The sequence below is a fragment of the Tachypleus tridentatus genome, chromosome 1 (assembly GCF_004210375.1).
Source record: "Tachypleus tridentatus isolate NWPU-2018 chromosome 1, ASM421037v1, whole genome shotgun sequence".
In the NCBI taxonomy this organism is placed as follows: domain Eukaryota; kingdom Metazoa; phylum Arthropoda; class Merostomata; order Xiphosura; family Limulidae; genus Tachypleus; species Tachypleus tridentatus.
Genome location: NC_134825.1, coordinates 182,745,558 through 182,767,713, shown reverse-complemented (window position 1 = coordinate 182,767,713; position 22,156 = coordinate 182,745,558). Strand labels below are relative to the sequence as shown.

General features: G+C 34.3%; 1 protein-coding gene across 2 annotated transcripts in view; it reads left to right on the top strand.

Moving 5' to 3' along the window:
* Positions 1–22,156, top strand: part of LOC143231917 (cytokine receptor-like) — a 259,166-nt gene that overhangs the window by 5,907 nt on the left and 231,103 nt on the right. For both annotated transcript variants that reach the window (XM_076466755.1, XM_076466766.1), the window contains exon 2: positions 4,124–4,638. The gene's annotated coding sequence lies outside the window, so the exon portion shown is untranslated. The remainder of the gene's footprint in view (positions 1–4,123; positions 4,639–22,156) is intronic.

Here is a 22,156-nt window from a genome sequence, read left to right as displayed (position 1 = left end):
CTTCATTCTGTGTATACGTTCATGGCCCTCCACATGAACATTAAACACTTAATTCTGTGTATATGTTCATGAGCCTTCACATGAACATTAAACACTTCATTCTGTGTATATGTTCATGAGCCTTCACATGAACATTAAACACTTCATTCTGTGTATGTGTTCATGAGCCTTCACGTGAACATTAAACACTTCATTCTGTGAATATTAGGGTCATTTGAAAGTATTAGTTGTAATTAGCTAGTAATACCAGTTATTAGAGGACCACAAAACATTCTTTCAAAACTCTTATTTATTTGTTGTTTATCAGTGACTTGAGTGGCCAACAACATTACAGTATTCTATATATATGTAAAAACAACTGGTATGGGTTGAGAAAATTTTTTATGTAGATAAGCGAACAACATTTTGACCTTAGGTCATCGTCAGGTTCACAAAGAGAGAAAGAGGTTACTGACCGGTAACTGACCACATGTTTGAAGGAGGTTGTGTAATTGAGTGTAGGAATGTAGAGGGCTTACTTAAATGTTAGATATATTTATTAATATAGGTATAAAGCTGTTATTTGTATTGGTTTATTTTTGGTTTAAGTTGTTGTATAAGTAAGGCTTCTTTAATTTTGCGTTTGTTTATGTTTCTTTCTTTATTTACTATTTGAGTGTTTTCTATGGTTATGTTGTGTTTATTTGATTTGCAGTGTTCGAAAACGTGTGAAGGTGACTTTTTATGTTCTTTGAATCTGGTTTCCATTTTTCTTCTTGTTTCTCCAATATAGAAGTCGTGGCAGTTATCACATTGTATTTTATAAATAATGTTGGTGTGCTGTTTGTCAGAGTAGTTTTTACATAGTATAGACCTTAGTTTTGTGTCTGGTTTTTGAATACGTTTAGTATTAACTGGAATGTCATATTTTGTTACTAGTTTTTGTATGAATAGTTTAGTAATTGTTATGCACTGGGGTTACAAGACAGTTTTGTATGAATAGTTTAGTAATTGTTATGCACCAGGGTTACAAGACAGTTTTGTATGAATAGTTTAGTAATTGTTATGCACTAGGGTTACAAGACAGTTTTGTATGAATTGTTTAGTAATTGTTATGCACTGGGGTTACAAGACAGTTTTGTATGAATAGTTTAGTAATTGTTATGCACCAGGGTTACAAGACAGTTTTGTATGAATAGTTTAGTAATTGTTATGCACCAGGGTTACAAGACAGTTTTGTATGAATTGTTTAGTAATTGTTATGCACTAGGGTTACAAGACAGTTTTGTATGAATTGTTTAGTAATTGTTATGCACTAGGGTTACAAGACAGTTTTGTATGAATTGTTTAGTAATTGTTATGCACTGGGGTTACAAGACAGTTTTGTATGAATAGTTTAGTAATTGTTATGCACTGGGGTTACAAGACAGTTTTGTATGAATAGTTTAGTAATTGTTATGCACTAGGGTTACAAGACAGTTTTGTATGAATTGTTTAGTAATTGTTATGCACTGGGGTTACAAGACAGTTTTGTATGAATAGTTTAGTAATTGTTATGCACCAGGGTTACAAGACAGTTTTGTATGAATAGTTTAGTAATTGTTATGCACCAGGGTTACAAGACAGTTTTGTATGAATTGTTTAGTAATTGTTATGCACTAGGGTTACAAGACAGTTTTGTATGAATTGTTTAGTAATTGTTATGCACTAGGGTTACAAGACAGTTTTGTATGAATTGTTTAGTAATTGTTATGCACCAGGGTTACAAGACAGTTTTGTATGAATAGTTTAGTAATTGTTATGCACTGGGGTTACAAGACAGTTTTGTATGAATAGTTTAGTAATTGTTATGCACCAGGGTTACAAGACAGTTTTGTATGAATAGTTTAGTAATTGTTATGCACTAGGGTTACAAGACAGTTTTGTATGAATTGTTTAGTAATTGTTATGCACTGGGGTTACAAGACAGTTTTGTATGAATAGTTTAGTAATTGTTATGCACCAGGGTTACAAGACAGTTTTGTATGAATAGTTTAGTAATTGTTATGCACCAGGGTTACAAGACAGTTTTGTATGAATTGTTTAGTAATTGTTATGCACTGGGGTTACAAGACAGTTTTGTATGAATAGTTTAGTAATTGTTATGCACTGGGGTTACAAGACAGTTTTGTATGAATTGTTTAGTAATTGTTATGCACTGGGGTTACAAGACAGTTTTGTATGAATTGTTTAGTAATTGTTATGCACTAGGGTTACAAGACAGTTTTGTATGAATTGTTTAGTAATTGTTATGCACTAGGGTTACAAGACAGTTTTGTATGAATAGTTTAGTAATTGTTATGCACTGGGGTTACAAGACAGTTTTGTATGAATAGTTTAGTAATTGTTATGCACTAGGGTTACAAGACAGTTTTGTATGAATTGTTTAGTAATTGTTATGCACTAGGGTTACAAGACAGTTTTGTATGAATAGTTTAGTAATTGTTATGCACTGGGGTTACAAGACAGTTTTGTATGAATAGTTTAGTAATTGTTATGCACTGGGGTTACAAGACAGTTTTGTATTAATTGTTTAGTAATTGTTATGAACTAGGGTTACAAGACAGTTTTGTATGAATTGTTTAGTAATTGTTATGAACTAGGGTTACAAGACAGTTTTGTATGAATAGTTTAGTAATTGTTATGAACTAGGGTTACAAGGCAGTTTTGTATGAATAGTTTAGTAATTGTTATATTCTAGGGTTACAAGACAGTTTTCTATTGATTATTTAGTAATTATGTTCTAGGGTTACAAGATAGTTTTGTATGAATAGTTTAGTAATTGTTATGCTCTAGGGTTACAAGACATTTTCATAAAAACTAACTGTGTCTTCACAGTTAAAAGTATTTTAATGTTATTTCTTCAATAATAGTTGGGCTGCTGAACAGTGTACAGAACAACAGCGTTTCCTTTTATTACTTACTGATGGACCAACATCTGTAAACCGTAGCTACTAACTTTTCATAATTTCATGTAGTTTAGCTTCCGGCTTGTGCATGTGTCATTTTGTTACTTCCTGATAAACTGCTGATTACCAGGAAATGAAACTTCTATGTAATTAGTCATGTTATCAGATTTTGTCATGTTACTGTTATTATTATGTGTTTTGATGTAGTAATGTTTGTTTATGAAAATAAAAATCAGTTTATGATGGTTGGAAAACTGGATGTTATTAAACTGGAAATATTTCCTAGGAAATAAGAGACTCCATACAAACTTATTGATTTCCTCATGAAAAAGGTGTTAGAAATACAGGAACATAAAGTTATTTGATAAATTATAACAATGTTAGTTGTATTTATATTTTTTGTCAAACTAACAGACAAAATCTTGATACATATTTTTATTGTTTAGCAATGCTTGTTATTGTCACGATTTAACTTTTATTCTGACATAATTGATGTTTGGTTTAACTAAAAGCTATAATTTATACTATATAAAATGTTAAAAGATAATTTTATAAGATTGATTTAATATATTTATAACTTTCCAAAACATAATTGTGTGTACATGTTTGTTCTGAGTTCTAATGTTCAAGGTGACATAACATGTAAAACTGATTTGGCTTTTGAACCATAATTTGGTAAAGAAAGTTTCATGTATTTTCTACAAGGACTAGATTTTTGGAACAATTCATTAAATTTTCAACTCTATTTCTCGTCCTTTTGGAATTTGTAAAATTATTCTGTATAAATTATAGGACAACTATTAAAAGGTTAAGTACTTCCCATGTTCTTAGTTACTGATGTTCAATGTAGCCTTATTGACACAAGTGAATGAAAATGGTGGCAGATGGTACCCATAATACACTTAGAGTAAAATGTCTCATTCGAGGACAAAGCTGCATGTTATGAACAAGATTCAAATACACAACTATCAAAATGTGAATCCATCAAGCCATAGTATTTCTTGAGTGTTGCATTACTAAATATATTTTATCATTTCAAATATTATTAAAATTGTGTAATACAACAATAAGAAACCACAAGTCTTTCCTGAGGTCCCATAGTTTGGTCCCAAATACCTGTTTTGTTTTCTTTATGAATGTGTAACTTGTACGTATGTATGTATGTTGCTGATTCTTTTCTCATCATTTCATTGTAGGTAGGCTGTGAAGAAAGTTGATGTTCCTGAGAAAAGTGAATGACATATGATCAACACCCAAGTCACATCATTGGTTTGGACGTTGAGTAACAAGTGAAATCAGAATGAACATTTCTCAAAATTTGTATCTTTGATAAAATTGGTTACCTGCTATAGTTACAAAGATGCTTGCACTTGTATTAGTAAGTGTGTTACAAGCCAGAGGTCATTCGTTTTGGGTTTTTTGAAAACAAGAACTTGATTTACTGCAGTTGCATGAATGCTTGTCTCTCTCTGTTAACCAGTTTGTGATGAACAGAAACTCATTTACTTGGGTGTATAAGAAATGTTACCACATTTGAAGAATGCTTGTCACTGTGTTAACCAGTTTGTTTTGAACCAGACCCCATTTTTCACCTGGGTCCTGTGAGCTATGAAGGTTACGTACAAGTTTCAGGGTGCACAGCTGTTGGTTCTCTCTATTTTAGTGAATATCACAGAAGCGTGCTGGGGTACACCATCACAAGTCATAGGCAGTAAGTTTCATCACTAATTGGCATTTTACAAAAATCCTTTTCCTGAAGACAAACTAAAAGGGTTTTGTGTAACATCACCATGTTAGTAAATTTAAAGTTTTTAACAATTTTCCATGAAACAAGTAAATAACAATAATTATTGACATAATGTTCTTTTCACCGAACCTCATGCTATTGTAGTCTACCACACTGTGCTATTGTAGTCTACCACACTGTGCTATTGTAGTCTACCACACTGTGCTATTGTAGTCTACCACACTGTGCTATTGTAGTCTACCACACTGTGCTATTGTAGTCTACCACACTGTGCTATTGTAGTCTACCACACTGTGCTATTGTAGTCTACCATACTGTCCTATTGTAGTCTACCATACTGTCCTATTGTAGTCTACCATACTGTGCTATTGTAGTCTACCACACTGTGATATTGTAGTCTACCACACTGTCCTATTGTAGTCTACCATACTGTGCTATTGTAGTCTACCACACTGTCCTATTGTAGTCTACCACACTGTCCTATTGTAGTCTACCACACTGTGCTATTGTAGTCTACCATACTGTGCTATTGTAGTCTACCATACTGTGCTATTGTAGTCTACCACACTGTGCTATTGTAGTCTACCATACTGTGCTATTGTAGTCTACCATACTGTCCTATTGTAGTCTACCACACTGTGCTATTGTAGTCTACCATACTGTCCTATTGTAGTCTACCATACTGTGCTATTGTAGGTCTACCATACTGTGCTATTGTAGTCTACCATACTGTCCTATTGTAGGTCACCATATTGTGCTATTGTGGTCTCACCATACTGTCCTATTGTAGTCTACCATACTGTGCTATTGTAGTCTACCATACTGTGCTATTGTAGTCTCACCATACTGTGCTATTGTAGTCTACCATACTGTGCTATTGTAGTCTACCATACTGTCCTATTGTAGTCTACCATACTGTGCTATTGTAGTCTACCATACTGTGCTATTGTAGTCTACCATACTGTCCTATTGTAGTCTACCATACTGTGCTATTGTAGTCTACCATACTGTCCTATTGTAGTCTACCATACTGTCCTATTGTAGTCTACCATACTGTGCTATTGTAGTCTACCATACTGTGCTATTGTAGTCTACCATACTGTGCTATTGTAGTCTACCATACTGTGCTATTGTAGTCTACCATACTGTGCTGTGTGTAGTCTACCATACTGTGCTATTGTAGTCTACCATACTGTGCTATTGTAGTCTACCATACTGTGCTATTGTAGTCTACCATACTGTGCTATTGTAGTCTACCATACTGTGCTATTGTAGTCTACCATACTGTGCTATTGTAGTCTACCATACTGTGCTATTGTAGTCTACCACACTGTGATATTGTAGTCTACCACACTGTGATATTGTAGTCTACCACACTGTGATATTGTAGTCTACCACACTGTGCTATTGTAGTCTACCACACTGTGATATTGTAGTCTACCACACTGTGCTATTGTAGTCTACCACACTGTGATATTGTAGTCTACCATACTGTGCTATTGTAGTCTACCATACTGTGCTATTGTAGTCTACCATACTGTGCTATTGTAGTCTACCACACTGTGATATTGTAGTCTACCATACTGTGCTATTGTAGTCTACCATACTGTGCTATTGTAGTCTACCATACTGTGCTATTGTAGTCTACCACACTGTGCTATTGTAGTCTACCATACTGTCCTATTGTAGTCTACCATACTGTGCTACTGTAGTCTACCACACTGTGCTATTGTAGTCTACCATACTGTCCTATTGTAGTCTACCATACTGTGCTATTGTAGTCTACCATACTGTGCTATTGTAGTTCACCACACTGTCCCATTGTGGTCTACCACACTGTCCCATTGTAGGTCACCATACTGTCCTATTGTAGTCTACCATACTGTGCTATTGTAGTCTACCATACTGTGGTGCTATTGTGGTCTACCATACTGTGCTATTGTAGTCTACCATACTGTCCTATTGTAGTCTACCATACTGTCCTATTGTAGTCTACCATACTGTGCTATTGTAGTCTACCATACTGTGCTATTGTAGTATACCATACTGTGATATTGTAGTCTACCATACTGTGCTATTGTAGTCTACCATACTGTGCTACTGTAGTCTACCACACTGTGCTATTGTAGTCTACCATACTGTCCTATTGTAGTCTACCACACTGTGCTACTGTAGTCTACCACACTGTGCTATTGTAGTCTACCACACTGTCCTATTGTAGTATACCATACTGTGCTATTGTAGTCTACCATACTGTGCTATTGTAGTCTACCATACTGTCCTATTGTAGTCTACCACACTGTCCTATTGTAGTCTACCATACTGTGCTATTGTAGTATACCATACTGTCCTATTGTAGTCTACCATACTGTCCTCAATTAATGCTCCATCTCAGCAGTCAGTACTGGTAAGTGTTATGTAGGCCATGATCTTTCTGCCTTGTTTAGCCTAAGCAGCAAACTTTAAACACACTTGGATGGTGTAACTGAAGCTAGTATGTGGCAGGACTGCTTCACAGAATTATTGAAGTTTTATAACTATAATTGTCATATTTACTGCAACAATGAGACTGATGTTTATAGCAGAATTAGATGCAAATAGGTTATGTTTGTTACCATTTATTGTAGCTATACTTTGTAAAAATAGGTTATGTTTGTTACCATTTATTGTAGCTATACTTTGTAAAAATAGGTTATGTTTGTTACCATTTATTGTAGCTATACTTTGTAAAAATAGGTGATGTTTGTTACCATTTATTGTAGCTATACTTTGTAAAAATAGGTGATGTTTGTTACCATTTATTGTAGCTATACTTGTTTATAAAAATAGGTTATGTTTGGTACTATTTATTGTAGACATGCTTGTTTATAAAAATAGGTTATATTTTGTACATTTATTGTAGACATGCTTGTTTATAAAAATAGGTTACATTTGATACCATTTATTCTAGCTGTTCTTGTTTATAAAAATAAACTATGTTTTCCTCCATTTATTGTAGATCTGTATGCTTATAAAAATATGTTATATTTTGTACCATTTATTGTAGCTACACTTGTTTATAAAAATATGTTATGTTTGGTACTATTTATTGTAGACATGCTTGTTTATAAAAATAGGTTATGTTTGGTACTATTTATTGTAGACATATTTGTTTATAAAAATAGGTTATATTTTGTACATTTATTATAGCTATACTTGTTATATCATATGAACCAATTAGTTGCTAAATATTCTCCCTTTTGTGCACTTAGCAATGCCCCATGGGGATATTAATTAGAGGCAATACAATACTACTGAATAGCACTTTGGTCTATATTTAAGGATATACAGAATTATTACTCTGTTCCCATTTCCACTGAGTGAGCATTAAGTTTATGAACTAACAGTGCTAAAATCTGGGGTTTGGTTTATGTATTGAATAGAGCACAGATAGCCTGTTGTATAAATTTGTGCTAGATCAAACAATCTATGCAGAAAGTAAAGAATTATATTGAATAGAATTCATTTCCAGAGTTTATAAACTTTTCGGTAAATGATATATGAGTAACATCATGGGCCGCAGTGTAAGGAACAAGATTTTGTTTTGTGATAAACCAGAAACTAAATATCAGCTTGAATATCAGTAAGTAACAAATAAAGATACTTCAGAGTAATATAGCTACTACCTTTTGATGCTGTAATTGTAATGGAATATATGTGGTGATCACTTGTAGTTTTGTCACCTTACTAGTTTTATACTTTGTGAGTTTCATATGATTCCGTTTTCCGTAAAATTTCAGTCTAAAACTTTATATTGAGCGTTTTACACCGAAGATAAAGTTTCACACTTTTAACATTGCTGTACAACACTTAACAGAAGTGGTGCCTCAGGGAATTAATTATGTTTTTGCACCTTCAGGATGGTTGTTGTTGTTTTTTCCATTTTCTTAAAATTATGCCAAGTTCAGCACCACTTTATTTACATATATACTTGTACCTGTTTGAAAAGTGGTAGAACCACTTAATACAAGGATAGTGATTCTGGAAAGGTAGGTACAGAAAGCCATTGGATAGTTTAAAAAAACAGAAAAGCTTGTGCCGCATAGAAACTTCTAGCAGGATGTAAAAGAAATGGACATTATATGGATTAAATATCAACCAAATCTGTACAGGTCTTCTGATCCCATGAAACTCACGGTTGTGAAGGGTTGAGAACTTTCAGCTTTGTAACTGACACATAATCCTTAACAAGATTGAACATAAAGTTGAGACTGCACTGTCAGGAGATGAGAATGTTTTTATATTTGGTCAGGACATGGGAGTAAGAATATTTAACCCTAGCATGTTAGGTGAAAATGTCAAACCCACAACAGTGGAAGTATTCACCATGTTAACTGAAACAAAATGTGATGTATAATCAGTCGTACTCTACAGAATGGAATTATTCACCATGTTAACTGAAACAAAATGTGATGTATAATCAGTCGTACTCTACAGAATGGAATTATTCATGATGTTAACTGAAACAAAATGTCATGTATGATCAGTCGTACTCTACATAAAGGTGATTATAAACTACTAAGATGTGAAACTGCTTGATATATATAGAAAAGAGAAGATATTAAAATAAGTTAGGATTTAGGAAAGGTTGATAGATTCTGATTGGTATAACTGGAGAAACAGAGACTTACTGGACTTGATATTTTTATAGACTTGGAAATGAAGAGTTTGAATTGGAACATTTTATGTACAAATATAAACAGTAAAAGCCCTAGTCTTCAACCCTCAGAGTCCTGGGGTCAACATGGTTGCCATGTCTTTACCTTCAACCCTCAGAGTCCTGGGGTCAACATGGTTGCCATGTCTTTATCTTCAACCCTCAGAGTCCTGGGGTCAACATGGTTGCTATGTCTTTATCTTCAACCCTCAGAGTCCTGGGGTCAACATGGTTGCCATGTCTTTATCTTCAACCCTCAGAGACCTGGGGCTAACGTGGTTGCCATGTCTTTATCTTCAACCCTCAAAGACTTGGGGCCAACGTGGTTGCCATGTCTTTATCTTCAACCCTCAGAGACCTGGGGTCAACATGGTTGCCATGTCTTTATCTTCAACCTTCAGAGTCCTGGGGTCAACAGGGTTGCCATGTGTTTAAATGTCTGAATGCTGATATATTTGTTTTGAATCTTGTTTTTAATTCCCATGACAATAAAGATAAAATTTGTAAGTCTTAAAATAAAGTGTTATAAATTTAAAACCATTTGTTTTGTATTTGTATAAAGTATACCTGATAATGGTTTCCTGAAATTTGTTTTGTATTACTATAAAGTATACCTGATAATGGTTTCCTGAAATTTGTTTTGTATTACTATAAAGTATACCTGATAATGGTTTCCTGAAATTTGTTTTGTGTTGCTATAAAGTATACCTGATAATGGTTTCCTGAAATTTGTTTTGTGTTACTATAAAGTATACCTGATAAGGGTTTCCTGAAATTTGTTTTATGTTACTATAAAGTATACCTGATAATGGTTTCCTGAAATTTGTTTTGTGTTGCTATAGTGTATAGTGAGATTTTCCTATCATGCTGTAGTGTATAGTGAGATTTTCCTATCATGCTGTAGGGTATAGTGAGATTTTCCTATCAGATAGTAGTGTATAGTAAGATTGTCCTATAGTGCAGTAGTGTATAGTGAGATTTTCCTATCATGCAGTAGTGTATAGTGAGATTTTCCTATCATACAGTAGTGTATAGTGAGATTTTCCTATCAGATAGTAGTGTATAGTGAGATTTTCCTATCATGCAGTAGTGTATAGTGAGATTTTCCTATCCTACAGTAGTGTATAGTGAGATTTTCCTATCGTGCAGTAGTGTATAGTGAAATGTTCCTATCATACAATAGTGTATAGTGAGATTTTCCTATCAGATAGTAGTGTATAGTGAGATTTTCTTATCATGCAGTAGTGTATAGTGAGATTTTCCAATCATGCAGTAGTGTATAGTGAGATTTTCCTATCAGATAGTAGTGTATAGTGAGATTTTCCTATCATGCAGTAGTGTATAGTGAGATTTTCTTATCATGCAGTAGTGTATAGTGAGATTTTCCTATCATGCAGTAGTGTATAGTGAGATTTTCCTATCATGCTGTAGTGTATAGTGAGATTTTCCTATCATGCTGTAGTGTATAGTGAGATTTTCCTATCAGATAGTAGTGTATAGTGAGATTTTCCTATCATGCAGTAGTGTATAGTGAGATTTTCCTATCATACAGTAGTGTACAGTGAGATTTTCATATCATACTGTAGTGTATAGTGAGATTTTCCTATCATGCAGTAGTGTATAGTGAGATTTTCCTATCATGCAGTAGTGTATAGTGAGATTTTCCTATCGTGCAGTAGTGTATAGTGAGATTTTGCTATCATACAGTAGTGTATAGTGAGATTTTCCTATCATACAGTAGTGTATAGTGAGATTTTCCTATCATGCAGTAGTGTATAGTGAGATTTTCCTATCGTGCAGTAGATAGTAGCGTATGGTGAGATTTTCCTATCATGCAGCAGTGTATAGTGAGATTTTCTTATCATGTAGTGGATAGTAGTGTATAGTGAGATTTTCCTATCAGACAGTAGTGTATAGTGAGATTTTCCTATCAGATAGTAGTGTATAGTGAGATTTTCCTATCCTACAGTAGTGTATAGTGAGATTTTCCTATCGTGAAGTAGTGTATAGTGAGATTTTCCTATAGTGCAGTAGTGTATAGTGAGATTTTCCTATCAGATAGTAGTGTATAGTGAGATTTTCCTATCATGCAGTAGTGTATAGTGAGATTTTCCTATCAGATAGTAGTGTATAGTGAGATTTTCCTCTCATGCAGTAGTGTATAGTGAGATTTTCCTCTCATGCAGTAGTGTATAGTGAGATTTTCCTATCATGCAGTAGTGTATAGTGAGATTTTCCTATCCTACAGTAGTGTATAGTGAGATTTTCCTATCGTGCAGTAGTGTATAGTGAAATGTTCCTATCGTACAATAGTGTATAGTGAGATTTTCCTATCAGATAGTAGTGTATAGTGAAATGTTCCTAGTATACAATAGTGTATAGTGAGATTTTCCTATCAGATAGTAGTGTATAGTGAGATTTTCCTATCATGCAGTAGTGTATAGTGAGATTTTCTTATTATGCAGTAGTGTATAGTGAGATTTTCCTATCATGCAGTAGTGTATAGTGAGATTTTCCTATCAGATAGTAGTGTATAGTGAGATTTTCCTATCATACAGTAGTGTACAGTGAGATTTTCATATCATACAGTAGTGTATAGTGAGATTTTCCTATCATGCAGTAGTGTATAGTGAGATTTTCCTATCATGCAGTAGTGTATAGTGAGATTTTGCTATTGTACAGTAGTGTATAGTGAGATTTTCCTATCATACAGTAGTGTATAGTGAGATTTTCCTATCATGCAGTAGTGTATAGTGAGATTTTCCTATCATGTAGTGGATAGTAGTGTATAGTGAGATTTTCCTATCAGATAATAGTGTATAGTGAGATTTTCCTATCATACAGTAGCATATAGTGAGATTTTCCTATCATGCAGTAGTGTATAGTGAGATTTTCCTATTATGTAGTAGATAGTAGTGTATAGTGAGATTTTGCTATCAGATAGTAGTGTACAGTGAGATTTTTCTATTAGATAGTAGTGTACAGTGAGATTTTTCTATCAGATAGTAGTGTATAGTGAGATTTTCCTATCAGATAATAGTGTATAGTGAGATTTTCCTATCATACAGTAGCATATAGTGAGATTTTCCTATCATACAGTAGTGTATAGTGAGATTTTCCTATCATGCAGTAGATAGTAGTGTATAGTGAGATTTTCCTATCATACAGTAGTGTATAGTGAGATTTTCCTATTATGCAGTAGATATAGTGAGATTTTCCTATCATACAGTAGTGTAGAGTGAGATTTTCCTATCACATAGTAGTGTATAGTGAGATTTTTCTATCATGCAGTAATGTATAGTGAGATTTTCCTATCATACAGTAGATAGTAGTGTATAGTGAGATTTTCCTATCATGCAGTAGATAGTAGTGTATAGTGAGATTTTCCTATCATACAGTAGCATATAGTGAGATTTTCCTATCATACAGTAGTGTATAGTGAGATTTTCCTATCATACAGTAGTGTATAGTGAGATTTTCCTATCATGCAGTAGTGTATAGTGAGATTTTCCTATCATGCAGTAGTGTATAGTGAGATTTTCCTATCATGCAGTGGTGTATAGTGAGATTTTCCTATCATGCAGTAGTGTATAGTGAGATTTTCCTATCATGCAGTAGTGTATAGTGAGATTTTCCTATCATGCAGTAGTGTATAGTGAGATTTTCTTATCATGCAGTAGTGTATAGAGAGATTTTCCTATTATGCAGTAGATAGTAGTGTATAGAGAGATTTTCCTATTATGCAGTAGATAGTAGTGTATAGTGAGATTTTCCTATCAGATAGTAGTGTATAGTGAGATTTTCCTATCGTGCAGTAATGTATGGTGAGATTTTCCTATCATGTAGTAGATAGTAATGTATAGTGAGATTTTCCTATCATACAGTAGTGTATAGTGAGATTTTCCTATCATACAGTAGTGTACAGTGAGATTTTCCTATCATACAGTAGTGTATAGTGAGATTTTCCTATCATACAGTAGTGTATAGTGAGATTTTCCTATCATACAGTAGTGTATAGTGAGATTTTCCTATCATGCAGTAGTGTATAGTGAGATTTTCCTATCACATAGTAGTGTATAGTGAGATTTTCCTATCACATAGTAGTGTATAGTGAGATTTTCCTATCATGCAGTAGTGTATAGTGAGATTTTCCTATCATACAGTAGATAGTAGTGTATAGTGAGATGTTCCTATCATGCAGTAGATAGTAGTGTATAATGAGATTTTCCTATCAGATAGTAGTGTATAGTGAGATTTTCCTATCAGATAGTAGTGAACAGTGAGATTTTCCTATCAGATAGTAGTGAATAGTGAGATTTTTTTATCATGCAGTAGATAGTAGTGTATAGTGAGATTTTCCTTTCATGCAGTAGATAGTAGTGTATAGTGAGATTTTCCTATCATACAGTAGCATATAGTGAGATTTTCCTATCATACAGTAGTGTATAGTGAGATTTTCCTATCATACAGTAGTGTACAGTGAGATTTTCCTATCATACAGTAGTGTACAGTGAGATTTTGCTATCATACAGTAGTGTACAGTGAAATTTTCCTATCAGATAGTAGTGTATAGTGAGATTTTCCTATCATACAGTAGTGTATAGTGAGATTTTCCTATCATGCAGTAGTGTATAGTGAGATTTTCCTATCATGCAGTAGTGTATAGTGAGATTTTCCTATCATGCAGTAGTGTATAGTGAGATTTTCCTATCAGATAGTAGTGTATAGTGAGATTTTCCTATCATGCAGTAGTGTATAGTGAGATTTTCCTATCATGCAGTAGTGTATAGTGAGATTTTCTTATCATGCAGTAGTGTATAGAGAGATTTTCCTATCATGCAGTAGATAGTAGTGTATAGTGAGATTTTCCTATCATACAGTAGCATATAGTGAGATTTTCCTATCATACAGTAGTGTACAGTGAGATTTTCCTATCATACAGTAGCACATAGTGAGATTTTCCTATCATACAGTAGTGTACAGTGAGATTTTCCTATCACATAGTAGTGTATAGTGAGATTTTCCTATCATGCAGTAGTGTATAGTGAGATTTTCCTATCATGCAGTAGATAGTAGTGTATAGTGAGATTTTCCTATCAGATAGTAGTGTATAGTGAGATTTTCCTATCAGATAGTAGTGTATAGTGAGATTTTCCTATCATGCAGTAGATAGTAGTGTACAGTGAGATTTTCCTATCATACAGTAGTGTACAGTGAGATTTTCCTATCAGGTAGTAGTGTATTGTGAGATTTTCCTATCATGCAGTAGATAGTAGTGTACAGTGAGATTTTCCTATCATACAATAGTGTACAGTGAGATTTTCCTATCAGATAGTAGTGTGTAGTGAGATTTTCGTATCATGCAGTAGTGTATAGTGAGATTTTCCTATCTTGCAGTAGATAGTAGTGTACAGTGAGATTTTCCTATCAGATAGTAGTGTATAGTGAGATTTTCCTATCATGCAGTAGTGTGTAGTGAGATTTTCCTATCGTGCAGTAGATAGTAGTGTACAGTGAGAATTTCCTATCAGATAGTAGTGTATAGTGAGATTTTCCTATCATACAGTAGTGTATAGTGAGATTTTCCTATCGTGCAGTAGTGTATAGTGAGATTTTCTTGTCGTGTAGTAGTGTATAGTGAGATTTTCCTATCGTGCAGTAGTGTATAGTGAAATTTTTCTATCATGCAGTAGATAGTAGTGTATAGTGAGATTTTCCTATCATACAGTTGTGTATAGTGAGATTTTCCTATCAGGTAGTAGTGTATAGTGAGATTTTCCTATCATGCAGTAGATAGTAGTGTATAGTGAGATTTTCCTATCATGCAGTAGATAGTAGTGTATAGTGAGATTTTCGTATCATACAGTTGTGTATAGTGAGATTTTCCTATCATACAGTAGTGTATAGTGAGATTTTCCTATCAGACAGTAGTGTATAGTGAGATTTTCCTATCAGATAGTAGTGTATAGTGAGATTTTCCTATCATGCAGTAGATAGTAGTGTAGAAATGTTTCCTATAGTTATTAATCTTTGAGAGTATTTTCCTGTATTTAACAGTCCACACAACATTTTCAATGTAGTTGTTAATAATAATTATCTAAAAATGTTTTCCCATAGTCCAACAAATGTCTTGTTGTAGCTAGTAATTTTAAAAAATGATTTTATTGTAGTTAATAGTTTAAATATGTTTACCCTGTAGTTTAGAAAAAGGTTATGCTGTTACTACAAAGAATTTTTGCATAAGCATAATTAGTAGCATAAAAATAATTCCATCACAATTAGTGTAAAAATTTTTCCATGGCTAATAATCTGTGAAGAGTTTTAGAGCACCCTCTGTTTTCAGTAAAATTTATTACTCTTTACCAATTTTATTTTATTTTCTAAAGTAAAGTTTTTTAATATTTGACAAGTGAAATGTACTCCAGACTTTTTATTACTTGCACTGGACACATAAAAGTTTGTCCATTTGGGCAGTATACTATTTTTTTTTTCTCATTCAAAGCTGAGATTTTTGATAAAATATTTTTGATATTTGTAACGAACTATGTGAAATGGAAAGTTCCACTCTTTACTTGTTTAAATTTTGAAAATGATTGTTGGTTTCAAAAGAGTGTTAGTTGCAGTTAATGTCGACCTAAAGTTATTTACTTTAGTTTAAAAAAAATCCATTGTTTCCTCAAATTTTTAAAATGTTTTCTTTCCTTTTTTTCAGATCTAACAAATGATTATTCTCTAGTAGTTGGATCTACAGTTGACTTGAACTGCATCGCTACTTTGGCATAAGATTTCCCTGACGAACAAGGATCACAAAAGTGAAACATATTTTGTTAATTCCACATACTTGTTTTTTTCGTTTCAATAACAAGACCATAAAACAGGAAAATGTTCATATTGTGGATCCCTTATCCTTTCGACTACAAATTCCCAACGCTAGCATAGAACAAACTGGAAAATATTTCTGTAACTTGAGGTTACCAGGCACAGAGAATTCTACTACTGTATGCTTAAGTAACATCTATGTTGGGTGTAAGTTTCTGACATTCTGTTCATAGTAATTTTGATAGTTGGTAAAAACAGTTAGATATGATGCAGAAACAATAAACTGTAGAATAAAGATAAAGTAAAATGAAAAAAACATGTTTTTTGTTGTGATGTTATGATTTTTGACTTTGACATTACCATCACAATCATGAAATTATTTAATGTTATATTGAAATTGTGTTTCATTTTATGGATTCCTCATGATGGTGTGTCACTTTTTTGAATTTTCATGATGGTGTGTAAGTTGTTTGTATTGTGTGTCACTTTCTGAATTCCTCATGATAGTGCAAGTTGTTTGTATTGTGTCACTTTCTGGATTCCTCATGATGGTGTGTAAGTTGTTTGTATTGTGTGTCACTTTCTGGATTCTTCATGATGGTGTGGAAGCTGCTTGTGTTGTGTGCCACTTTCTGGATTCATCATGATGGTGTGTAAGCTGTTTGTATTGTGTTTCACTTTCTGGATTCATCATGATGGTGTGTAAGCTGTTTTGTATTGTGTTTCACTTTCTGGATTCCTGATGATGGTGTGTATTGCTGTTTGTGTTGTGTGCCACTTTCTGGATTCCTCATAATGGTGTGTAAGATGTTTGTGTTGTGTGCCACTTTCTGGATTCCCTGATGATGGTGTGTAAGCTGTTTGTGGCCAGTGCCACTTTCTGGATTCCTCATGATGGTGTGTAAGCTGTTTGTGTTGTGTGCCACTTTCTGGATTCCTCATGATGGTGTGTAAGTTGTTTGTGTTGTGTGCCACTTTCTGGATTCCTGATGATGGTGTGTAAGCTGTTTGTATTGTGTGCCACTTTCTGGATTCCCCATGATGGTGTGTTGCTTTGTGTTGTGTGCCACTTTCTGGATTCCCTCATGATGGTGTGTAAGATGTTTGTGTTGTGTGCCACTTTCTGGATTCCCTCATGATGGTGTGTCACTTTTTGAATTTTTCATGATGGTGTGTAAGTTGTTTTGTATTGTGTGTCACTTTCTGAATTCTCACTCGATAGTGCAAGTTGTTTGTATTGTGTGTCACTTTCTGGATTCCTCATGATGGTGTGTAAGTTGTTTGTATTGTGTGTCACTTTCTGGATTCCTCATGATGGTGTGTAAGTTGTTTGTATTGTGTGTCACTTTCTGGATTCTTCATGATGGTGTGGAAGCTGTTTGTGTTGTGTGCCACTTTCTGGATTCCTCATGATGGTGTGTAAGCTGTTTGTATTGTGTTTCACTTTCTGGATTCCTGATGATGGTGTGTAAGCTGTTTGTGTTGTGTGCCACTTTCTGGATTCCTCATAATGGTGTGTAAGATGTTTGTGTTGTGTGCCACTTTCTGGATTCCTCATAATGGTGTGTAAGATGTTTGTGTTGTGTGCCACTTTCTGGATTCCTGATGATGGTGTGTAAGCTGTTTGTATTGTGTGCCACTTTCTGGATTCCTCATGATGGTGTGTAAGCTGTTTGTGTTGTGTGCCACTTTCTGGATTCCTCATGATGGTGTGTAAGTTGTTTGTGTTGTGTGCCACTTTCTGGATTTCTCATAATGGTGTGTAAGATGTTTGTGTTGTGTGCCACTTTCTGATTCCTGATGATGGTGTGTAAGCTGTTTCTATTGTGTGCCACTTTCTGGATTCCTCATGATGGTGTGTAAGCTGTTTGTGTTGTGTGCCACTTTCTGGATTCCTCATGATGGTGTGTAAGATGTTTGTGTTGTGTGCCACTTTCTGGATTCCTCATGATGGTGTGTCACTTTGAATTTTCATGATGGTGTGTTGTTTGTATTGTGTGTCACTTTCTGAATTCCTCATGATAGTGTAAGTTGTTTGTATTGTGTGTCACTTTCTGGATTCCTCATGATGGTGTGTAAGTTGTTTGTGTTGTGTGCCACTTTCTGGATTTCTCATGATGGTGTGGAAGCTGTTTTGTATTGTGTGTCACTTTCTGGATTTCTCATGATGGTGTGTAAGTTGTTTGTATTGTGTGTCACTTTCTGGATTTCTCATGATGGTGTGTGTTGTTGTTTGTATTGTGTGTCACTTTCTGGATTCCTCATGATGGTGTGTAAGTTGTTTGTATTGTGTGTCACTTTCTGGATTCATCATGATGGTGTGTAAGTTGTTTGTATTGTGTGCCACTCTCTGGATTCCTCATGATGGTGTGTAACTTGTTTGTATTGTGTGTCACTTTCTGGATTCCTCATGATGGTGTGTAAGTTGTTTGTATTGTGTGTCACTTTCTGGATTCATCATGATGGTGTGTAAGTTGTTTGTATTGTGTGCCACTTTTTGGATTCCTCATGATGGTGTGTAAGCTGTTTGTGTTGTGTGCCACTTTCTGGATTCCTCATGATGGTGTGTAAGCTGTTTGTGTTGTGTGCCACTTTCTGGATTCCTCATGATGGTGTGTAAGCTGTTTGTGTTGTGTGCCACTTTCTGGATTCCTCATGATGATGTGTAAGCTGCTTGTGTTGTGTGCCACTTTCTGGATTCCTGATGATGGTGTGTAAGCTGTTTGTGTTGTGTTTCACTTTCTGGATTCCTGATGATGGTGTAAGTTGTTTGTGTTGTGTGCCACTTTCTGGATTCCTCATAATGGTGTGTAAGATGTTTGTGTTGTGTACCACTTTCTGGATTCCTGATGATGGTGTGTAAGCTGTTTGTGTTGTGTGCCACTTTCTGGATTCATCATGATGGTGTGTAAGATGTTTGTGTTGTGTGCCACTTTCTGGATTCATCATGATGGTGTGCAAGCTGTTTGTATTGTGTTTCACTTTCTGGATTCCTCATAATGGTGTGTAAGATGTTTGTGTTGTGTGCCACTTTCTGGATTCCTGATGATGGTGTGTAAGCTGTTTGTATTGTGTGCCACTTTCTGGATTCCTCATGATGGTGTGTAAGCTGTTTGTGTTGTGTGCCACTTTCTGGATTCCTCATGATGGTGTGTCACTTTTTGAATTTTCATGATGGTGTGTAAGTTGTTTGTATTGTGTGTCACTTTCTGGATTTCTCATGATGGTGTGTAAGTTGTTTGTATTGTGTGTCACTTTCTGGATTTCTCATGATGGTGTGTAAGCTGTTTGTGTTGTCTGTCACTTTCTGGATTGTGCTTCTGTACAAAGTATGCCATGTGTCACTCTGGTTTTGTAAGATAATTATATTATGTGTCATGTTTTTGAATCCTGTCTGAAATGACCTTAATTTAACATAACTTTTGGTTGGTTTTGGATCTTGAATAGTACGTATTTTTCCAAAATATTCATTCTTCCTCAGGAATTGTGTGTCACATCTGCAATGTTTATGATAAATAAATATGATTTATTTATCTCATATGATTTAGACAACGACATTATGTATTTCTTCACAGGAATGGTTTTCATAATTTCAAACAAAACTAGTACCGTTTATGTTTTGTAGAGAACTATATTCATGAATGTAATGCTTGTATACAGTGCCGTGCAAGTGTTTCAGGACAAACGAATAAATATGTCATTTTTATTTTTGTTGTATCAGTCTAATGTTTTCATGCCATTATAGAATGTACATTTCAACATTATGGTAATGTTTCACTGATCTCTGTTGACAACTGAATGATTCAAGAATACTAATAATTCTTTATAATTCCCACATACTTGTACAAGGACATGTTATAAGGGTTCTGCTTGAATAAACATACTCATCATATTTAGGGTCTGAAATAAATATCACAGTGCCCCATGGAATGTCTTAATTATATAGGAAGAATCTCGTAAGAAGCTAGCATGTGGTACCAGTATGTGTTAGAAGAAATCAATTTAATAACACTCCACAAATAATAAAAACAGTGTTTGACACTACATATGCTACTGACAAAAAAAGTCTAGAGAATTGTCTTTAGAATAGAGTTCACATAAAGCTTTACTTGATATTGGTTGGACTTCTTACAAATTGCTGCAGACTTGAAATGCTCCCCAAACACTGTCAAGTACACCCTAGATCATGAGACCGAGACAGATAAATTAGAAAACAGGAAAGGAAGAGACAGAACACCAAAACTCAATGATACTAATGTTAAGTATCTCAGTTTATACTGTTTTGAGGACAGAAGGAAAACTGTCACTGATCTCAAGCATGAGATAAACAACCATGTACCAGATTACAAGTGTTGAGAAGACTCAACAAGAATGGAATATTTGGTAGCGTAGTAGTTTAAAAAACCTTTACTTTGATCTTCAAGTGTGGTCAAGAGACTGAAGTTTGATCAAAAGTACAGAAACTGGATTGTTGATGATTGGAAAATTATGTATGGTTTGGGATGTTTACCTGTTGAGGCAACAGGAGATGTTTACAAAATAGATGGAATAATGGACTAACACAAGTACCATAAGATACTGATCCATCAAGGTGTACTGAGTGATTTGTGTATTATTGGTAAAAGAAGATAATTACCTCAAACAATCATACAGCTTGTGTAGAAATTACTTAGCTAAGAAAGAAGCTGGTGGGATCATTCAAGTGATGTAATATGCCCACCTACCTCCATGTGATTTAATATGTCCACCTACCTCCGCGTGATGTAATATGCCCACCTACCTCCACGTGATGTAATATGTCCACCTACCTCCCGTGATGTAATATGCCCACCTACCTCCATGTGATGTAATATGTCCACCTACCTCCACGTGATGTAATATGTCCACCTACCTCCCGCGTGATGTAATATGCCCACCTACCTCCACGTGATGTAATATGCCCACCTACCTCCCGCATTGATGTAATCGTCCACCTATCTCCACATTGATGTAATATGCCCACCTACCTCACACACACAACCCAGTTGAGCAGTTCTGGGATTTGATAAACAAAAATTTGACAAATTAAAGATACTTCAAAGAAACTTTATGGGAGTGTATTAGAGACATTTGGAGTGAAATCTCAAAATACACTTGGGTTAAATGTTATAGCAATGCTTGAAAGACTGTTTACAGCTATTAAAGCAAAAGGGTGACACAAAATATTAACTGTTCATTCAACTCAGACACTTCCACTGAGTTTCTGTTGTACTAAATATGAAGATTAATAACATGTTGATGTTTCACCATTGTTCTTTGAAAGTAGCCTGAAATCTAATGTTTGAGTTTGTTCTAACACTTTTGCACATTGTTGTACTCTTCTATTTTGTTGTGTATTTTTGGTAAAGCACAAACTTGATGAGTTGATTAAGTGTGAAATGAATTTCTAAATCAGCTGTGTATAGAAACATTAAAAAATACACAAATATTTGGAATAAGAAAGATACAACTCAGTATAAATCATTTTTGACACTTGGTGAACTTGTGCTGAAAACTTCCTATGTTTTCTCTTTGATAGACAAACCCGTGAAGTTAGCAGTTTTCTTGTCTTAGTACAAACCTTGAGAGGCTAACTTGCTGTTGGCAGCCAACTATGAACCCTGTCCCAACAACTTACACTCTTAAGAGTCATGTAATTAGTGGGTGAGTTTGATTTTCTATAACAAAATTTTATGTGTCCATTCCATTGGATTTTTGTTGTATCTGATATTTTTTAGTTGTAATCAAAGTAACTTTAGATTAAAACAAGTTTCAGTTATATTTTAAAAAATCATGAAAACATTGCTTTTACACTTATAAAGTATATTACACATTGTGTTCCTTTTACCAGCTGGCAAAGCATAATTATAATTAAGATTTCCATTATAGTATGATATTTATCATAAGACATTAGTATTATATTTATTACACTTATCATAAAACTTTAGT